The 18,223-nt window shown below is 46.9% G+C and overlaps 1 long non-coding RNA gene across 1 annotated transcript in view; it reads right to left on the bottom strand.

The window, feature by feature from the left end:
• Window positions 1-4,475: 4,475 nt before the first annotated feature.
• Window positions 4,476-18,223, bottom strand: part of LOC138250216 (uncharacterized) — a 173,417-nt gene continuing 159,669 nt past the window's right edge. Inside the window, exon 4 of the long non-coding RNA XR_011194910.1 lies at window positions 4,476-6,026. This is a non-coding gene — a long non-coding RNA (uncharacterized lncRNA). The remainder of the gene's footprint in view (window positions 6,027-18,223) is intronic.

The following is an 18,223-nucleotide window of genomic DNA, read 5'->3' as shown; positions in this document are numbered from 1 at the left end:
GCCCATAAGGATTGTGTTCAGGTAGTTCCAACTAACCCTATCAAAGGCCCTCATGGCATCAAGGGTAATAACAGCTAGGGGTTCCTGATACTTTGTAGCCAGATCTATAGCCCCTATCAAATTAAACGTTAGTTCATGTAAATATCTATTTCTAATAAAACTGCTTTGATCTGGATGTATCAAATCACTTATTAATCCACTTAACCTATCTGCTAGAATTTTTGTGAACAGCTTGTAAACACTATTTAACAATGATATCAGTCTGTAGGACTCACACCGGAGTGGGCTTTTCCCTGGTTTCAGAATGAGAGAGATGATTGCTTCACTCCAAGAGGCCGGTAAAGGTATTCCTTCATCAAACATTTCTGAGAAGAGTTGTGACATAGCTGGGACAATGGATTCCCCCAATGCTTTACACTAGTCGACAGGGATACCAACTGGCCCAGCTGCTTTACACCCTTTACTTTCCTTCAACACCTTTCTTAACTCTGCCTGATAAATGGATTCATTCAGGACAGTTTGCTTCTCCTGTCCCAGGTAAGGCAGGGGATCTGCCCACAGCCATTCCTCAATCGCCTCCTTGCCCACCTCCGTCTCCTCTGTATAGAGCTGAGAGAAGAACCTCTGAAAGGCAGCTTCTATATCCTAGGGGATGGTAAGCCTAACGCCGACTACTCAACTGATTGATCTGCCTTGATCTCTTTAATACGATTCAGTACTTGTTCACTCTTAAACTTCCACGCTAACAACTTTCCTGCACCTTCCCCGTACTCAAAATGGGCGAGCCTACTTGCTTGCCATCTTTTTTGCAGTCCTGGCCTGCAATATATTCTCTAACTGCTGCTTTAACTGGTATATTCTATTACCTACAGCCTGCTTGTCCCCTCCCTCAGTGTACAAGCTATTACATAGTAATATCTCCTGTTCTATGTGATTTAACTTATCCCTGTTTTGCTTATTCATGTGACCAGTAACGCTCACAATCTTCCCTCTAATCACCGCTTTGGAAGTATCCCAAACTATAATTGCAGAGGCAGACCCGCATTGATCTTAAAAAAGTTCTCTGTTTCCTTTCGAAGCTGACGTAAAACCCCCTTGTCAGTAACAAAGTACGGTCAAAAGTCCATCTCCTCCTGCCTGCTTCCTGAGGTACACTGATCTTCAACATCACAGCTGCATGGTCTGATAGATGAGCTGTTGAATACCTAATAACATCCACTATGCCACATACTGCTTGATCTATTAAAAAATAGTCAATCCAAGAGGCATGGTCGTACTTTTTATTATAAAACGAGAATCCCTGTTTCCCCTCAACTCTCTGCCTCCACAGATCACACAGTTCGAACTCATTCACCATCCTTTGAGATATTGCTGAGACTTAGGGGTGCCTATCGATCTATAGTTTACTGATCTATCCAGTTTGTTGTCTAAAACCACATTAAAGTCCCCAGCCATTATAATCGGATTGGGAAACTAATAAATGAGAGAAGACCTTCCTGAGTGGTTCAATATCATCACAATTAGGCCCATAGAACCCCACTAATGTAAGTCTCCTGTCGCCAAATTGTATTTTGGCTATGATCCATCTACCCAATCTATCAGATACCACCTGCATTAGCCTGGTGTTTGACTAAAATCGCAACCCCTTTAGTATTCAAGTTATGATCTGAGCTCGCGCAACAATGTATCCATTTCTGTGATCTTAAGAGGGCTATACTCTCATCCTTAGTTAAATGCGTCTCTTGCAGTATTATTATATGAGCTGATGAATCCTTTAAGAACTGCAAAATCTTACTAGTCCTCCATTTGGTTCGTAGACCATTAATATTTCAAAACATGATTTAAATTGATCTATTGATCTTTACTTCTGACTCCCAGGTAAAAACTGATGCCCAGAGGTGTATGAGGTTATTTTTTTTTTACCTTTTCCCACATGATCCCCACCCTGTGACCACCTACGTCCCTCTTCCATGCATTCTTCTATGATTCCCCCCTCCCTGGAGAACCCCCCTCTTTTAATGTGCCCATCGGCCCTATTTTAGAGCACTTTTGCCCCCCCCTCCCCAGCCAGTCTATCTACGTTCTTGAGATCCTTCATTCCGCAGCATTCACCTTCTTTATGGCTGCCAACAACTTGTCTGCTGCTGTAGGATCCTTAATAGTATGCATTCTATTATTGTGCATTACCCGAAGATTTACCAAAAATTTGAGCTGGGCTACTACACCTTGACTTTTAAACTCCTCAAGACGTTTCCCCAGCTCCCATTGTTTATTCAATTATTGTCCTAGATAAATCCGATCTAATTTCAAATGAGAAATCTTCCCCTCTCAGGGATTTTATTTTTAACGCATTTGTCAAAACCTTTTCTTTCAAAAGATATGTTTGAAAATTCAGCAACATTTTTCGTGTTTTGTTGTTGTTGGGATTCCTCCTAAAAGGGTCTCTGTGGATCCTCTGAATATATCTCACCAGTTCTTCCTTACTTTCTTCCAGTGGAAGTGCCTTCTTAATCAGTGAGGTTACAGACATCTTAAGATCATTTCCCCCCACCCCTTCTGGTACATTCAGGCCTCTTGGGTTGTTCCTTCTAGTGTGATTTTCCAACTGCTCTAATCTCCACAGCAACTCTCGCTCACCCTCTTTTTACTGGTAGGTCTCTTCCTTACTCTTACTCAACTCTTCCCTCATAGCTTCCACCGTCTCCTCAAACACTTGGGTTCTAATTGTCAGGAGGTTGAATTTCTTTTCAAGAGAGTCGCAAGCAACTCTTATTTCAGCTTGATTTGCCTCTGAAACTGCAAAACCCTTCTTGATGTTAACTGAAAGGGCCAAGACCATAGCTTCCAATGTGGTATTTGCAGTTGGGTTGGAAGAGGGCTGATCGTCCGTCTGAACCAGAGCGGTTGCTGAGGTTTCAGGCACTCCTGGAATCACAGGGACTAATGACATAGAGATTTCTGCCATAACTTGGCTAACTTGACTACCCCTACGGGCAACAGCTCCCCTCTCTCCATCTTCCATACTTTGCACAACAGGACTACTTCCCCCTAGACCAAGCTCCATTAAACTTGTGGAGCTACTGCTCCAGATTAACGGTAAAGTCTTAAAATATGCTCAGAAAGGGTGTTACTCAGGGTGAACTGTGTTGGATTTATAATTTAATTTGTTAATTCTTGTGGTACCTGACAGCCTGTCCTAGTTTTTCCACCTCACCCACTCACATACTTTTTCTGTTACCGTCCAGTTACTCTGGCCACTTACTTTCTTCTGATGACCCCTTGGCTCTAATCCTGGAGTCCAGGTAAGTAACCCCCTCAGATTCAGCTGCATTACCGCACTGTCCGCGCTGCCTTCCACCTCCTCAGCCTCCTCAGCAGCTCATGTGGCCCCTGGTGCCTCCACCACCTCCAGTGTTGGGGAGAACATGGAGGGACACGCGGCAGCTGCTCGCTAGAGCGTGTACCTGGGCCCTCCCCGGCCAGTGTGCGTAATTCGTCATTCCTCCAAGGCACCTGCCTTCATCAACAAGCTGATGTGCAATCAGCTGGTAGCGAGCAAGGAGAGCGCAGGAAGCCCCAGGAGGGGCCTTAACGGTCTCTGCGGGGCTCTAACTTGTATTCATGCTGCCCTGGAGGTCTGAAAGAGCCGCAGGGCAGCCTCGCACGTTCCCTTTTGGGGTAGCGTGGGTAGAGCCAGCACAAGCAGAGCTGCAGCCAAAGCAGTTGCTGGGCAGATTAAATATGTTAATGTAACCTTAAATCTGGTGAAGTCTGATCCCCAAATTAATTGAGAGTCTCCAGTCCCCACCACTAGGCCGATGCCTGCGCGGTGCCCTCCTCCAAACCATGTTAGCATTCACAGGAGTGAAAAAAATGGCCTCACTCCATCTACAGCCATCCTTCGTGTCCAGGGGCACGTGGACCTCTAAACATCCCCCAAAGGTTGCGGTTTGTCAGCTTGCACCTGACTGCAGTTGGTGCAAGGAAGGGCACTACCGCTAGCACCATAACACTACCACAACGTCTCTTTAAATCAATATGCCTGTGTCAATCTTGTTCCCTTAGGATATACAGCCTTATGGAACATCATTCTGGGTCTCAGATTCCCCATATGTTTATTTTCTTTCCTCCAGTTTCCCCTTTCCACCAAGGGCCATTGTGACTTGGAGAGTGTCATAATCCTCCAGTGATTACAGGGCTTGGGAGGCTTGGGAGGCATGGGAGCTGGTTTCTGGATACTTTTTCAGTTCCTACACAATTCTACGCAACCACATATTGTCAGTAGTATATAAACGTGAGACTTTCTACATGAGCCCATTAAATGTGACAAAGTCTAATAATGCCCTATAAATCATTCTCTTTCGTCACATAAAGTTGTAATTTCCACATATCATTTTCAACAGTGGGTGACTCTGATTATCAAAGAAGCAGTTAAAGCAGATATTATTTTCCATCTAGTTAGTATTATTTATGTATAATATAGAAACAGAAATGGCACCATTAAGATATGGGATACCTTGACGTACTCAATGTCCCTCTAACATTCCCTTATGATTGCAAAAAGGAAGCTGTATATAACCTGAAGATCATGAGTTCATTAATGATTGGTACAGTATGTACAGGCATTATGTGGCCAGATGATAGCTGATGATTATTATGTACATTGCATCAAAATGTATTTAACGTTGTAAAAATGACATGGTAGGTGTGTTTCACACTGTCTATGATAGGGATCACCAAGCTTTTGTATAACAAAAGTTACTTTGACATAGGTTGTTGTTTCCTGTAGCGTGAAGTGCAGGTGTCTTGTTACCGGTCTTAGTGGACATTCGCTATTTGTGCGAAGAGTAGATTTCACAAGATCTTCTTTTAGGCGCTCATCATAGGCAGCATTGTTTAGGCATGAAGTGGCCTATTCGCAGTCAGAAACAGAGCCCAACTTCAGGATTATTACAGTTTCTTAAATATAGATCGTTCCCATTAATTACAGACCCATATAGGTTACTGGCATTGGACACAGGAGAAAGCTCAGCATCTGGAGATGCACAACAGCAAACTGGCCTCACATTTCACATAAGCTGCTAGTTTGTTTGCTGCATCACACTGCAAGGACAGTTTTGTCGATGATGGATGGTGTGCTAAGTCACCACACACATATACTATCCATAGACATCACTGTTGCAATACAATAATGTCATATTCAGTTTGGAAATCTCAACCTAATATGCATCCACTAACATATCACTAACACATTCATCCACATATTACCCCTTAAAACTACATTAATCAGTCACATACAAATGCAACAGTGACTCATATCAATACCTCATAAGTAGTTTATGGACAATCCCATATCACACATGTTGAATCACATCTACACATCTCCATATTCACATAACCCTACATCAAATAAAATCAAGACTTTAAGATTTTTTGTTAAGTATCAATAGGAACAGTTTCACAATCAAAGACATGTTTTCTCCTTCATGTTACCTGTATACCTATTTACAAAAGTCTAGCATGAAGAGAAAGCCATAGCCTAAGCAGATATTCCCCACAGTCGGATGCAGAGTACACTGCCAGTGGCAACAAACAGGATTGTAGCCAGGAGTACTGACATACAAGTTATCTAGGGCTCCCACAACATCCAAGGCATCCAAACAGGCCACAGAAACCTACAAAAAAGAAGAGAGTTGGAAAAGAAAAAAAGACGTCCAACTGCCATGAAAAAGAGAAAAGACTACAGAGGCAAACAGGGGAAAGAGAGAAAGGACACAGAGAATGGCTACAGAGAGACTATGCAGAAAGAGTTGAAGCAGCCTGGACACCGGCACTCCACCCTTGGCAACACACTCCTGCCATGGTTTAGTGGTGAACACTGGCCTTGCAGGTTATATACCCCATCGTAAAGCAGCCATACAACACTGAAGGAGGGAGCCTGTATTGCCCTCTTTCTTTGTGCGAAGGCTGTCTGCTCTGCAACTTTCCCAGGGAATCATCGGGACAATTTCATTTCCCTTCCATTGCTAGAAGTATAAAAAACAGACGTTACTATATTGTTGCTATCACATCTTGTACATCAAAATAACATGGTGAAAAAACATTCTATTCAACTATGACAAATTTAGTAAATGAAACATTTTTAGAAAAACACATGCAGAATATTTATACCAAACGTAGATCCAAATACTGAAATCCAGCAGGGAGGGATATTCCTCCGAAGAATAAAGGGTGGGATAATCTTCACCTCCATGTCCTTAATAGAATTGAAATTTTCATTTACATTTGCTAGGAAATCTTTTATTCTATGGGAGAACCGGAAGCTCCAATTATGCTGGTTCAAAGCTTACTTACCACAATGAAAGCATAAAACCTTTTAAAAACAGAAATGGTGCCCAATCAGCTGTTCTCAATATGTCTTCCAAACGTGCCCCTAGTGTGAAAGCTTCCGAGGATATAGCACCTCTTGTCGAGTGTACCCCAAAAGTCAAAATATCAATACAAGACTCCTGCATGACCCAACAAACCCACCTAGCCATAGGGGTTGGTGAAACTGGTTTGTGTGGCTTAGTAAAGAAAATCAATAATTGGGATGTCCCTGCTAGTCTAAGACCCGCAGACATTCTCTCATACTCTCTCAAGCAATTCACCACACAGTCTGGGTTTGTCAGGAAATTCCAGATAAAAAACGGATCCAATATTAGACTTAGAGGCATATTTACAAGAAACTGGCGCATCAGTGCTGATGTGCTAGTTTTTTTGTGTCTCCCCTGCCCCCCCCCAACAACACCAGGGAGTGCGACATATTTACAATACGGTGCACCATGGAGCACGTTAGGTCAATAGTATCAACAATTTTGATGCTGTTGTGGTGCTTTGCTGCACTAGCGTCAAAACGTTTGATGCTAGTGCAGCAAAGTGGAAGGAGGCCCATTGATTAAATGGGTGTGGCATTTCATGCCTTCTTTGAGCAGACGTTAAAAATGACGATAAAAATGATGCAGTGAAATCTTGTAGATTTCAATGCACCATTTTTGCGGGACCCCTAGCCCTGGTACACCCCCCCTGCATACATTATGCCTGATGCAGCCAGAATGTGGAGCAAGGGGTCTCAAAGCGTGGCAATGCACTTTGTAAATATGGTGCAGCGATAATTGCCTCCTTGAGCCACGTTAGCGTAAAAAAATGTACACTAGTGTGGAGCAAGGAGGCTGTTGGACTTTTTGCCTTACGCAGGGTCATCCCCAGTCTTTTTGCCTCCTTCCGCCTGGTTTTTCTGACCTCTCGCTGTTGGCTCTAGGACTCTGAGCACTTTATCACTGCTGACCAGTGCTAAAGTGCAGGTGCTTTCTGTGAGAAAGTAGCCTCTTTCTAGCCTTGTTACCCCCACTTTTGGCCTGTTTGTGAGTGTATGTCAGGGTGTTTTCACTGTCTCACTGGGATCCTGCTAGCCAGGGCCCAGTGCTCATAGTGAAAACCCTATGTTTTCAGTATGTTTGTTATGTGTCACTGGGACCCTGCTAGTCAGGACCCCAGTGCTCATAAGTTTGTGGCCTATATGTATGTGTTCCCTGTGTGGTGCCTAACTGTCTCACTGAGGCTCTGCTAACCAGAACCTCAGTGGTTATGCTCTCTCATTTCTTTCCAAATTGTCACTAACAGGCTAGTGACCATTTTTACCAATTTACATTGGCTTACTGGAACACCCTTATAATTCCCTAGTATATGGTACTGAGGTACCCAGGGTATTGGGGTTCCAGGAGATCCCTATGGGCTGCAGCATTTCTTTTGCCACCCATAGGGAGCTCTGACAATTCTTACACAGGCCTGCCACTGCAGCCTGAGTGAAATAACGTCCACGTTATTTCACAGCCATTTTACACTGCACTTAAGTAACTTATAAGTCACCTATATGTCTAACCTTTACCTGGTAAAGGTTAGGTGCAAAGTTACTTAGTGTGAGGGCACCCTGGCACTAGCCAAGGTGCCCCCACATTGTTCAGAGCCAATTCCCTGAACTTTGTGAGTGCGGGGACACCATTACACGCGTGCACTACATATAGGTCACTACCTATATGTAGCTTCACAATGGTAACTCCGAATATGGCCATGCAACATGTCTATGATCATGGAATTGCCCCCTCTATGCCATCCTGGCATAGTTGGCACAATCCCATGATCCCAGTGGTCTGTAGCACAGACCCTGGTACTGCCAAACTGCCCTTCCTGGGGTTTCACTGCAGCTGCTGCTGCTGCCAACCCCTCAGACAGGCATCTGCCCTCCTGGGGTCCAGCCAGGCCTGGCCCAGGATGGCAGAACAAAGAACTTCCTCTGAGAGAGGGTGTGACACCCTCTCCCTTTGGAAAATGGTGTGAAGGCAGGGGAGGAGTAGCCTCCCCCAGCCTCTGGAAATGCTTTGTTGGGCACAGAGGTGCCCAATTCTGCATAAGCCAGTCTACACCGGTTCAGGGGACCCCTTAGCCCTGCTCTGGCGCGAAACTGGACAAAGGAAAGGGGAGTGACCACTCCCCTGACCTGCACCTCCCCTGGGAGGTGTCCAGAGCTCCTCCAGTGTGCTCCAGACCTCTGCCATCTTGGAAACAGAGGTGCTGCTGGCACACTGGACTGCTCTGAGTGGCCAGTGCCACCAGGTGACGTCAGAGACTCCTTGTGATAGGCTCCTTCAGGTGTTAGTAGCCTATCCTCTCTCCTAAGTAGCCAAACCCTCTTTTCTGGCTATTTAGGGTCTCTGTCTCTGGGGAAACTTTAGATAACGAATGCAAGAGTTCATCCGAGTTCCTCTGCATCTCTCTCTTCACCTTCTGCCAAGGAATCGACTGCTGACCGCGCTGGAAGCCTGCAAACCTGCAACATAGTAGCAAAGACGACTACTGCAACTCTGTAACGCTGATCCTGCCGCCTTCTCGACTGTTTTCCTGCTTGTGCATGCTGTGGGGGTAGTCTGCCTCCTCTCTGCACCAGAAGCTCCGAAGAAATCTCCCGTGGGTCGACGGAATCTTCCCCCTGCAACCGCAGGCACCAAAAAGCTGCATCACCGGTACCCTGGGTCTCCTCTCAGCATGACGAGCGAGGTCCCTCGAATCCAGCGACTCTGTCCAAGTGACCCCCACAGTCCAGTGACTCTTCAGTCCAAGTTTGGTGGAGGTAAGTCCTTGCCTCACCTCGCTGGGCTGCATTGCTGGGAACCGCGACTTTTGCAGCTACTCCGGCCTCCGTGCACTTCCGGCGGAAATCCTTTGTGCACAGTCCAGCCTGGGTCCACGGCACTCTAACCTGCATTGCACGACCTCCTAAGTTGTTCTCCGGCGACGTGGGACTCCTTTGTGCGACTTCGGGTGAGCACTGTTTCACGCATCCTTGTAGTGCCTGTTTTGGCACTTCTGCGGGTGCTGCCTGCTGCTGAGAGGGCTTTTTGTCTTGCTCGACGCCCCCTCTGTCCCCAGACACAATTGGCGACATCCTGGTCCCTCCAGGGCCACAGCAGCGTCCAAAAACGCTAACCACACGATTTGCAGCTAGCAAGGCTTGTTGGCGTTCTTTCGGCAAGAAAACACTTCTGCACGACTCTCCTTGGCGTGAGGGATCTGTCCTCCAAAGGGGAAGTCTCTAGCCCTTGTTGTTCCTGCAGAAACCTAAGCTTCTACTGTCAAGTAGCAGCTTCTTTGAACCCACAGCTGGCATTTCCTGGGCATCTGCCCATCTCCGACTTGCTTGTGACTTTTGGACTTGGTCCCCTTGTTCCACAGGTACCTTCGACTGGAAATCCATCGTTGTTGCATTGCTGGTTTGTGTCTTTCCTGCAGAATTCCCCTATCACGACTTCTATGTCCTTTGGGGAACTTTAGTGCACTTTGCACTCACTTTTCAGGGTCTTGGGGTGGGCTATTTTTCTAACCCTTACTATTTTCTAATAGTCCCAGCGACCCTCTACAAGGTCACATAGGTTTGGGGTCCATTCGTGGTTCGCATTCCACTTTTGGAGTATATGGTTTGTGTTGCCCCTATCCCTATGTGTCCCCATTGCATCCTATTGTAACTATACATTGTTTGCACTGTTTTCTAATACTATTACTGCATATTTTGGTATTGTGTACATATATCTTGTGTATATTTGCTATCCTCATACTGAGGGTACTCACTGAGATACTTTTGGCATATTGTCATAAAAATAAAGTACCTTTATTTTTAGTATATCTGTGTATTGTGTTTTCTTATGATATTGTGCATATGACACTAGTGGTACTGTAGGAGCTTCACTCGTCTCCTAGTTCAGCCTAAGCTGTTCTGCTAAGCTACCATTATCTATCAGCCTATGCTGCTAGACACCCTATACACTAATAAGGGATAACTGGGCCTGGTGCAAGGTGCAAGTACCCCTAGGTACTCACTACAAGCCAGTCCAGCCTCCTACACTCTGTCACAAACACAATGGATGTCCCATCCATCGTATTATAATTGCCGTAGGATATAATGACATCATAATAGGGCAGACGGGATAACCAAACTCTAAATCAGGCCCAAAGATCTTTGCATACATCTTGGTGTATCTGTTGACATTGTGACTATGATTATTGTGCAAAGAAATTACCAATCTCTGATAGCTCATTAAGACCATTTTCAGTTGTACGGATCTGTAGTATCATTTGTTCTTCAAGGCGTAATAATGCAGGTCCAGCATTTACCATTTTGACATGTCTCAAAACTGTCAATCTCAAATATGGCATTGCATGATTTGTTTCCACATTGTGTTGTAACATGTGGGCATGCATTACTTGATTTGTATTTATAGCATTTCTAAAATGCATTAGACTGACAGGGTTTCAAAGCGCTGGGGAGAGGAGAAAAACACAGCCATGTGAAATACAGTCCATAAACAGGTAGATCCACTGAAGGGGCCCCGGACAGCTCCCAAGAAGAAAACAGCCATGTACTTTGTACTTTACATCGGATGCTTGATTTATGTTAAACAATACAATTCATCATTTCTTGGTTGTTTTTTTCTATATAGGCTGTCCCACAGGGTCATATTACACAGTACACTATATCTTTTGAGTTGCAGTTAGTGAATTCTTCATGTTTGATCCTAAAACCCTTGTAGGTAAATTAGTTTCCCTATATGGTACAGTCAAATGTGGAGAAATTCCCACATTTGTGTTTGCCTGGGTTCTCTCTGTTGTGTTTGATCTTACAAGACTGTTCCTTATTTTCCTATTGTGTTTCAGGGCAAACATGGCAATTTTTTGAATTGTTGGGGGCCTGTAAAAATATTCCAGTTTTTCCTGCTTGAACTCTGAAGCAGGGTAGTAGCTCCAGAGAACGTTGTGACACATACCATTTGGTTTGTTTGCTGGTTGTTGCCTGGTCGTAGCTAATTCTTTTTTGGTGTGAACCAAGCACATTTATGGCAATTTTAAGTAGTTTCTTTCAATAATGCTGATCAAGCCTGGGCCCTTTCACTATTTCTGGGGTCTGATGAATCTTTGATTCTCAGTTCCGAGGGGTGAAGAGTAACAGTTTTGTAATTTATTGAACGATTTCTGTGCAACCCAAATGTCACATATTAACATTCAGAGTCAGTTCATAGGGCCAGAAGAGCTTTATTACAGCCTCAAAGTCAATGTTACATAAATGAGTCTCAAAACCATAGTGTAAATATATAAAATCACCAAAGGAGAATTAGAAGATTGGAATGTTCGGATCTCCATTGCAGACAATGGAGTGCTCTGGGCTTTTACTGGCTGATAAAAGCCTGGAGCCAACATTCCAATGTTCTCTTTGTTCACAGCAACAGATGTGAACAAAGCCTCATGGAGCTCGAGGAGATTTTAATGCCCTCGGGCTTCGTGAGGAATTTGTTTTAGTTTATAGAACATTCTGCCCCCCAGCCTTCGGCTCTGGCCTTTAACGCGGGAGCGGGCCTTTAATGGCCGGTGGAGCCCGCTACGGTGGGTTCTAAGGCTATATTAAAGCATCGGATAATGTTAAACCTAGTTAGCATATACAAGACTAAAACCTCAATTGCCACAATGCAGAATATCAGAAAACGCATATGGTTCTTGGTCACCGAAACCAAGTTCTCCTGCCTAATCATTTAAACTAAAACCTGACTATTCTAATTGTAAAAAGTATTTGAGAAAGGTCTGCAAACAGAAATTCAGTAGAATATTATGTTAAGAGAGGTGCGGTGGCATGAAGCCACATAAAAAATATGAGGTCTGTACCTCAGAAAGGTCAGTTCAGCAATAAAAGTAGGAAAATAATGTAGATTTCACACTAACTAACCTTCCTTAAATCACAGTTTTCAAGACAATGACATCACAGTTGAAGCTTCTTGATTGAAACTCCAATTATATTTCATTGGAAGCTGTTTTTGGCCAAGAGCTCGCTCCCCCACGTCCGCAGCACCACCTTGCTGTGTCCGTGTCCCTGTCCCCCGCCCACGCTGCTGCTAGCGTGTTCGAGGCCCGTCTAGTGGGCTACTTGTAAGCTTTGTGCCGTTTTCACTGTATTTGTAACTGTATTCTGTGCCCTGCTTTTTGACCCCATTTGCGTTGCTAGATTCGTGTGCATTGTGCCGTTTTCACTGTATTTGTAACTGTATTCTGTGCCCTGCTTTTGACCCCATTTGCGTCGCTAGATTCGTGTGCATTGTGCCGTTTTCGCCGTATTTGTGACTGTACTCTGTGCGTTGCTTTTATGTGCCTTTTGCTCCTTTTTGCCTCCATTTGTGCCTTTTATCCACTTTTTTTGCCCCTTGGGCGCTCCCCCTTGCTGCTTTCCCCTGCCGCTGCCTCCCTGCGGCCCCGCTCCCCTCGCGCCCTCATTCGCCGCTCCCTCCCGCCTCCCAGCTGCTCCTCCCTCCCCCCTCCCTTCTTAATGGCTGGCGCTGCGCGTCGAGGGTGAGCGACCTCTGACCTGTTTTTGGCCAAGAGCTCGCTCCCCCACGTCCGCAGCACCACCTTGCTGTGTCCATGTCCCTGACCCCCACCCACGCTGCTGCTAGCGTTTTCGAGGCCCGTCTAGTGGGCTTCTGGTAAGCTTTGTGCCGTTTTCACTGTATTTGTAATTCTGTGCCCTGCTTTTTGACCCCATTTGCGTCGCTAGATTCGTGTGCATTGTGCCGTTTTCACTGTATTTGTAACTGTATTCTGGGCCCTGCTTTTGACCCCATTTGCGTCGCTAGATTCGTGTGCATTGTGCCGTTTTCACCGTATTTGTGACTGTACTCTGTGCTTTGCTTTTTTGTGCCTTTTGCTCCTTTTTGCCTCCATTTGTGCCTTTTATCCACTTTTTTTGCACTTTGGGCCCTCCCGCTTGCTGCTTTCCCCTGCCGCTGCCTCCCTGCGGCCCGCCCCCCTCGCGCCCCCATTCGCCGCTCCCTCCCACCTCCCAGCTGCTCCTCCCTCCCCCCTCCCTTCTTAATGGCTGGCGCTGTGCGTCTGCACCGCTGGCACGCCAGAGGCACGCTCGTCTGCGCCCGGACCGCACCCAGCGCCACCCCCCCAGGTCCGCACGCCCCCCGCACCACGAGACATCGCTACTCGGCCAACCAACTCAGCGCCCTCAACCCCGGCCGCTCCACTACATGTTTCCAGTCATCTCCAAAGAACACCAAGGGACCCTTCTCCTGCCTCGCCTGCAACTTCACCTACGACAGAACAAGGAAACCTGCCACAACTGCAACAAACCACCTCCACTGCATACTCCTCAACACACGCCCCGCACGCAAGCACGCCATCGAGCTCTGGGACCTGCTCGACACCACCACCCCAAACGTAGCCTTCCTGACCGAAACCTGGTGGAATGACTCCTCAGCACCTGACATCGCCATAGCCATCCCGGACAGCTACAAGATCACCAGAAGAGATCGCCCCAACGGAATCGGAGGAGGAATAGCCATCGCCCACAAATCCACCCTCAAAATCCACACCCACACGGACGACACTCTCAAGACTGCCGAACACCTACACTTCCGGATCCACACTGACCCCAACACCACCCTCAGGGGAACGCTCATCTACCGACCCCCAGGACCACGAGCACCCTTCAGCGACTCCATTGCCGACCTCACGAGCACCCACGCGCTCAACTCTACGGACTACATCCTCCTTGGAGACCTCAATTTCCACTTGGAGAACAACAACGACGCCAACACCACATCCCTGATCGACAACCTCTCCAACCTCGGCCTCTGACAACTGGTCAACACACCCACCCACACCGCCGGCCACACGCTCGATCCGATCTTCTCCGGAAGCAACCACGTCACCTTTAGCCACACCACCGAACTCCACTGGACCGACCACCACTGCATCCACTTCACATTCAAGAAGCACATCGAACACCACCGCACCCAACTACCAGCCCACCGCCGCTGGAGCAAAGTCACCGAAGACCAACTGACCAGCACCCTCGCCCAGAACCCGCCCACCGACTCCACCGACCCAGACACCGCCGCTCTCAACCTACGACAGTGGATCAACGACTGCGCCAACACCCTCGCACCACTCAAGAGGTCCACTGACAACCAAGGAAAGAAAAAAGCCGCCTGGTTCACTGATGAACTCCTCACCTCCAAACGCACCTGCCAGAAACTAAAGAAGAAATGGCTCCTCGAACACACACCCGACAGCCTGGCAGCCTACAAGGAGGCCACCCGCAAGCACCACCAGCTAATCCGACTCGCCAAACGTTCCCACTTCACAGAACGCCTGAACAACAACGCACACGACAGCAAAGAACTCTTCTGCATCGTGAAAGAGCTCTCCAACCCCAGCGTCAACGACATCCCACCATCCCAAGAACTCTGCGACGCCCTGTCCACCTTCTTCTATCAGAAGATCACCGACATCCACGACAGCCTCAACACCACGCCTCCGTCAGACCCCACCCGACAACTCCACCTGCGCCAGCCGCTACACCGCCTGGACCCACGTAAATGACGCTGAAACTTGCAAGATCATGAACTCCATCCACTCAGGATCCCCTTCAGACCCATGCCCCCACCACGTCTACAACAAAGCCGACTCTACCATCGCCCCCCAACTTTGAAAGGTCATCAACTTATCCTTCGAAACCGCGACCTTCCCGGACAGCTGGAAGCACGCCGAAATCCACGCCCTCCTCAAGAAACCCAAGGCAGACCCCAACGACCTCAAAAACTTCTGCCCGATCTCCCTCCTCCCCTTCCCGGCGAAGGTCATCGAGAAGATCGTCAACGCTCAGCTCACCCACCACCTCGAGGACAACTCCATCCTGGACCCCTCCCAGTCCGGTTTCAGACGCAACCACAGCACCGAGACTCCTCTCCTCGCCGCCACAGATGACATCAGACAGCAAATGGACAACGGCAAAACTTCAGCCCTCATCCTCCTGGACCTTTCCGCAGCCTTTGACACGGTTTGCCACTGCACCCTACTAACACACCTCCACGAAGCCGGAATACAAGAAAAAGCCCTCCACTGGATCTCCTCCTTTCTCTCCGGCAGAACCCAGAGAGTCCGACTTCCACCCTTCCGCTCCGATGCCACCAACATCATCTGCGGCGTACCCCAAGGCTCCTCTCTAAGCCCGACGCTGTTCAACGTCTACATGGCCCCCCTCGCACAACTAGCCCGTCAGCACAACCTCAACATTCTCTCCTATGCCGATGACACCCAGCTCATCCTCTCCCTCACCAAAGACCCACACACCGCCAAAGCCAACCTCCACGAGGGATTGAAGTCCATCGCCGAATGGATGAGAAATAGCCGCCTGAAGTTGAACTCCGACAAGACGGAGGTCCTCATCCTCGGACGCACCCCCTCGGCCTGTGACGACTCCTGGTGGCCCACCGCGCTGGGACCCCCTCTAACGCCAGCCAACCAGGCACGCAACCTGGGTTTCGTCCTCGACTCCGCCCTCACCATGTCCAAGCAGGTCAACGCAGTTTCCTCCTCCTGCTACAACACCCTCCGCATGCTCCGTAGAATCTACAAATGGATCCCGACGGAAACCAGAAAAACAGTGACCCAGGCCCTCGTCAGCAGTAGACTAGACTACGGTAACGCTCTATACACAGGCATCCCAGCGAAAGACATCCGACGACTCCAACGCATCCAAAACGCCTCCGCCCGACTGGTCCTCGACGTACCCCGCCGTTGCCACATCTCCCACCACCTGAAAGACTACACTGGCTCCCCGTGGACAAGAGGATCACCTTCAAGCTCCTCACCCACGCTCACAAGGCACTCTACAAAGCCGGACCAGCCTACCTGAATAACAGACTCAACTTCTACGCCCCCTCCCGCCAACTCCGCTCCGCCAACCTCGCCCTCGCCCTCGCCATCGTTCCCCGCTTCCAATGCAAGACCTCCGGCGGCAGATCCTTCTCCTACCTCGCCGCCAAGACCTGGAACACCCTCCCGACCCCCCTGCGACAGACCCAGGACCTTCTCACCTTCAGGAGACTCCTCAAGACCTGGCTCTTCGACCAGTAGCAGCAGCCCCCCACCTCCCCCTCCAGCGCCTTGAAACCCTAACGGGTACGTAGTGCGCTCTATAAATATTGTGATTGATTGATTGATTGATTGATTGATTTTTCAAACCCTTGGTACATCCAGTCTTGATACTCTTCAGTCTCAACAATTTCAAAAGAGTCATGACTGCCAAGCTTCCAGAACACTCCTCTCTTTGTCCTTGCATAGCTTGTCTCAAGCTTTCCTATCACTCACCCTAATAAGCTTTCTTTGACTCTGTCCCGCTCCTAATACCTGCATCTTGAAAGAAACATTTAAAAAAAACAACTCCACATTGAATGCTAACTGTAAAAATAAAAGTGTATGTGTAGGCTTCATTCCAGCCAAGTTAATAAAACATGAATATACTTTCAGATTAAATAATTCTAAACACTACATGTGAGAATATATGAATTGATTATGCAAAATAATACCTTCAAAACGTTAGTCTCAAATAGATATTCATAAAGCGTTGATTAAATGTTATATCCAAAGGTGCACTCCACTCATATGCTTTGAAGTGCAGAAATTATATAAAATCATATTAAATGTGATACAAAATGTGACCACCAGAAAAATGACCACCCTTCCCATTCTTTTTCCAGAGACTTAGTGACACAGCAAAGCTGCTCTCTTTCAGTGTCATTGCTGGAGTTCAGAGAGGGGGATCTTGTAGAAGCATGTTTCATTTTATGTGTCATCCATTTTGGCTTTTTCAAGTTTTGTGATATTCAATGATGACAGAGGCCTGCAAACTGTGTTCAAAATTGGGATGACCACAGATAACCAATATACTCAGACAGATAGCTTGTAATGCAAAGCTTGCTTAAAAGAGACACCTCATGCAACATGCATTGCTTCATTCGCACAGCAACAGACAGACATCTGGATGTCTACATTGGTCTGGACAGGGGTTGTGAAGAAATTGTTTGTTGATGTCTTGGAAAGTCCCAACAATTTGAGTAATGTGAAGATCATGCTTGTGGTCATCTTGTATCACTCTGCCATCTTGAAATGTTGTTTTACTGTGATTAGTTAGATGCCTAATATATGTGTAACACTGTGCATCTTCTGACCAACATCACACCATATTTGGCCATAGTGATGAAGAAATCACCTTTTTTCTGTATCATGATTGGAGGATGTATTTTCATGACTTTGTGGTTTTCATGCATAAAAGTTCTGGCAGATGTTTCTCTTATCGGAAATGTTATTTCTAAACACATGGCACCATGAATTCATGAATACAGCTACTTATGAAACTTTACTTTGCCTGTGTCTCTTTATTTAGATTCAACATCTGGGTGAAGAATGCACACCTAGGCTTGGAAGTAGTCTGGTCACTGTACATAAACCCTTGACTTCACTCTGGATCGGTGGACAGACAGTGTGATACCTCTGACATAACAGCTCTGCCCTCCCTACCCATGTGGTGTGAGAGTTCTGTCTTTTGTGCCTCTCCACACTGTACAGCAAACAATTGTGAGTATCAGTGTCCTGGCCACAGTGCCCTCAACCTAGCAGTTTCCTGCTCTTGCACAGTTTAGCTTTTCATCTTATATAGTGGCATTACAGGTTTCATAAGCAGCTTTGTTTTAGGATATTCTATCAAATGTTATATTTTAATGTTTTCATTTGGTGGTTATTTCCTTGTTGTGGTTTCTCTGCTGTTTCTTTAATCCTATCTGTCACCCCTCTGACACAT

Source organism: Pleurodeles waltl, chromosome 8 (assembly GCF_031143425.1).
Source record: "Pleurodeles waltl isolate 20211129_DDA chromosome 8, aPleWal1.hap1.20221129, whole genome shotgun sequence".
NCBI lineage: Eukaryota > Metazoa > Chordata > Amphibia > Caudata > Salamandridae > Pleurodeles > Pleurodeles waltl.
The sequence above is the reverse complement of the archived record's forward strand: the minus strand, read 5'-3'. Positions and strand labels throughout refer to the sequence as shown.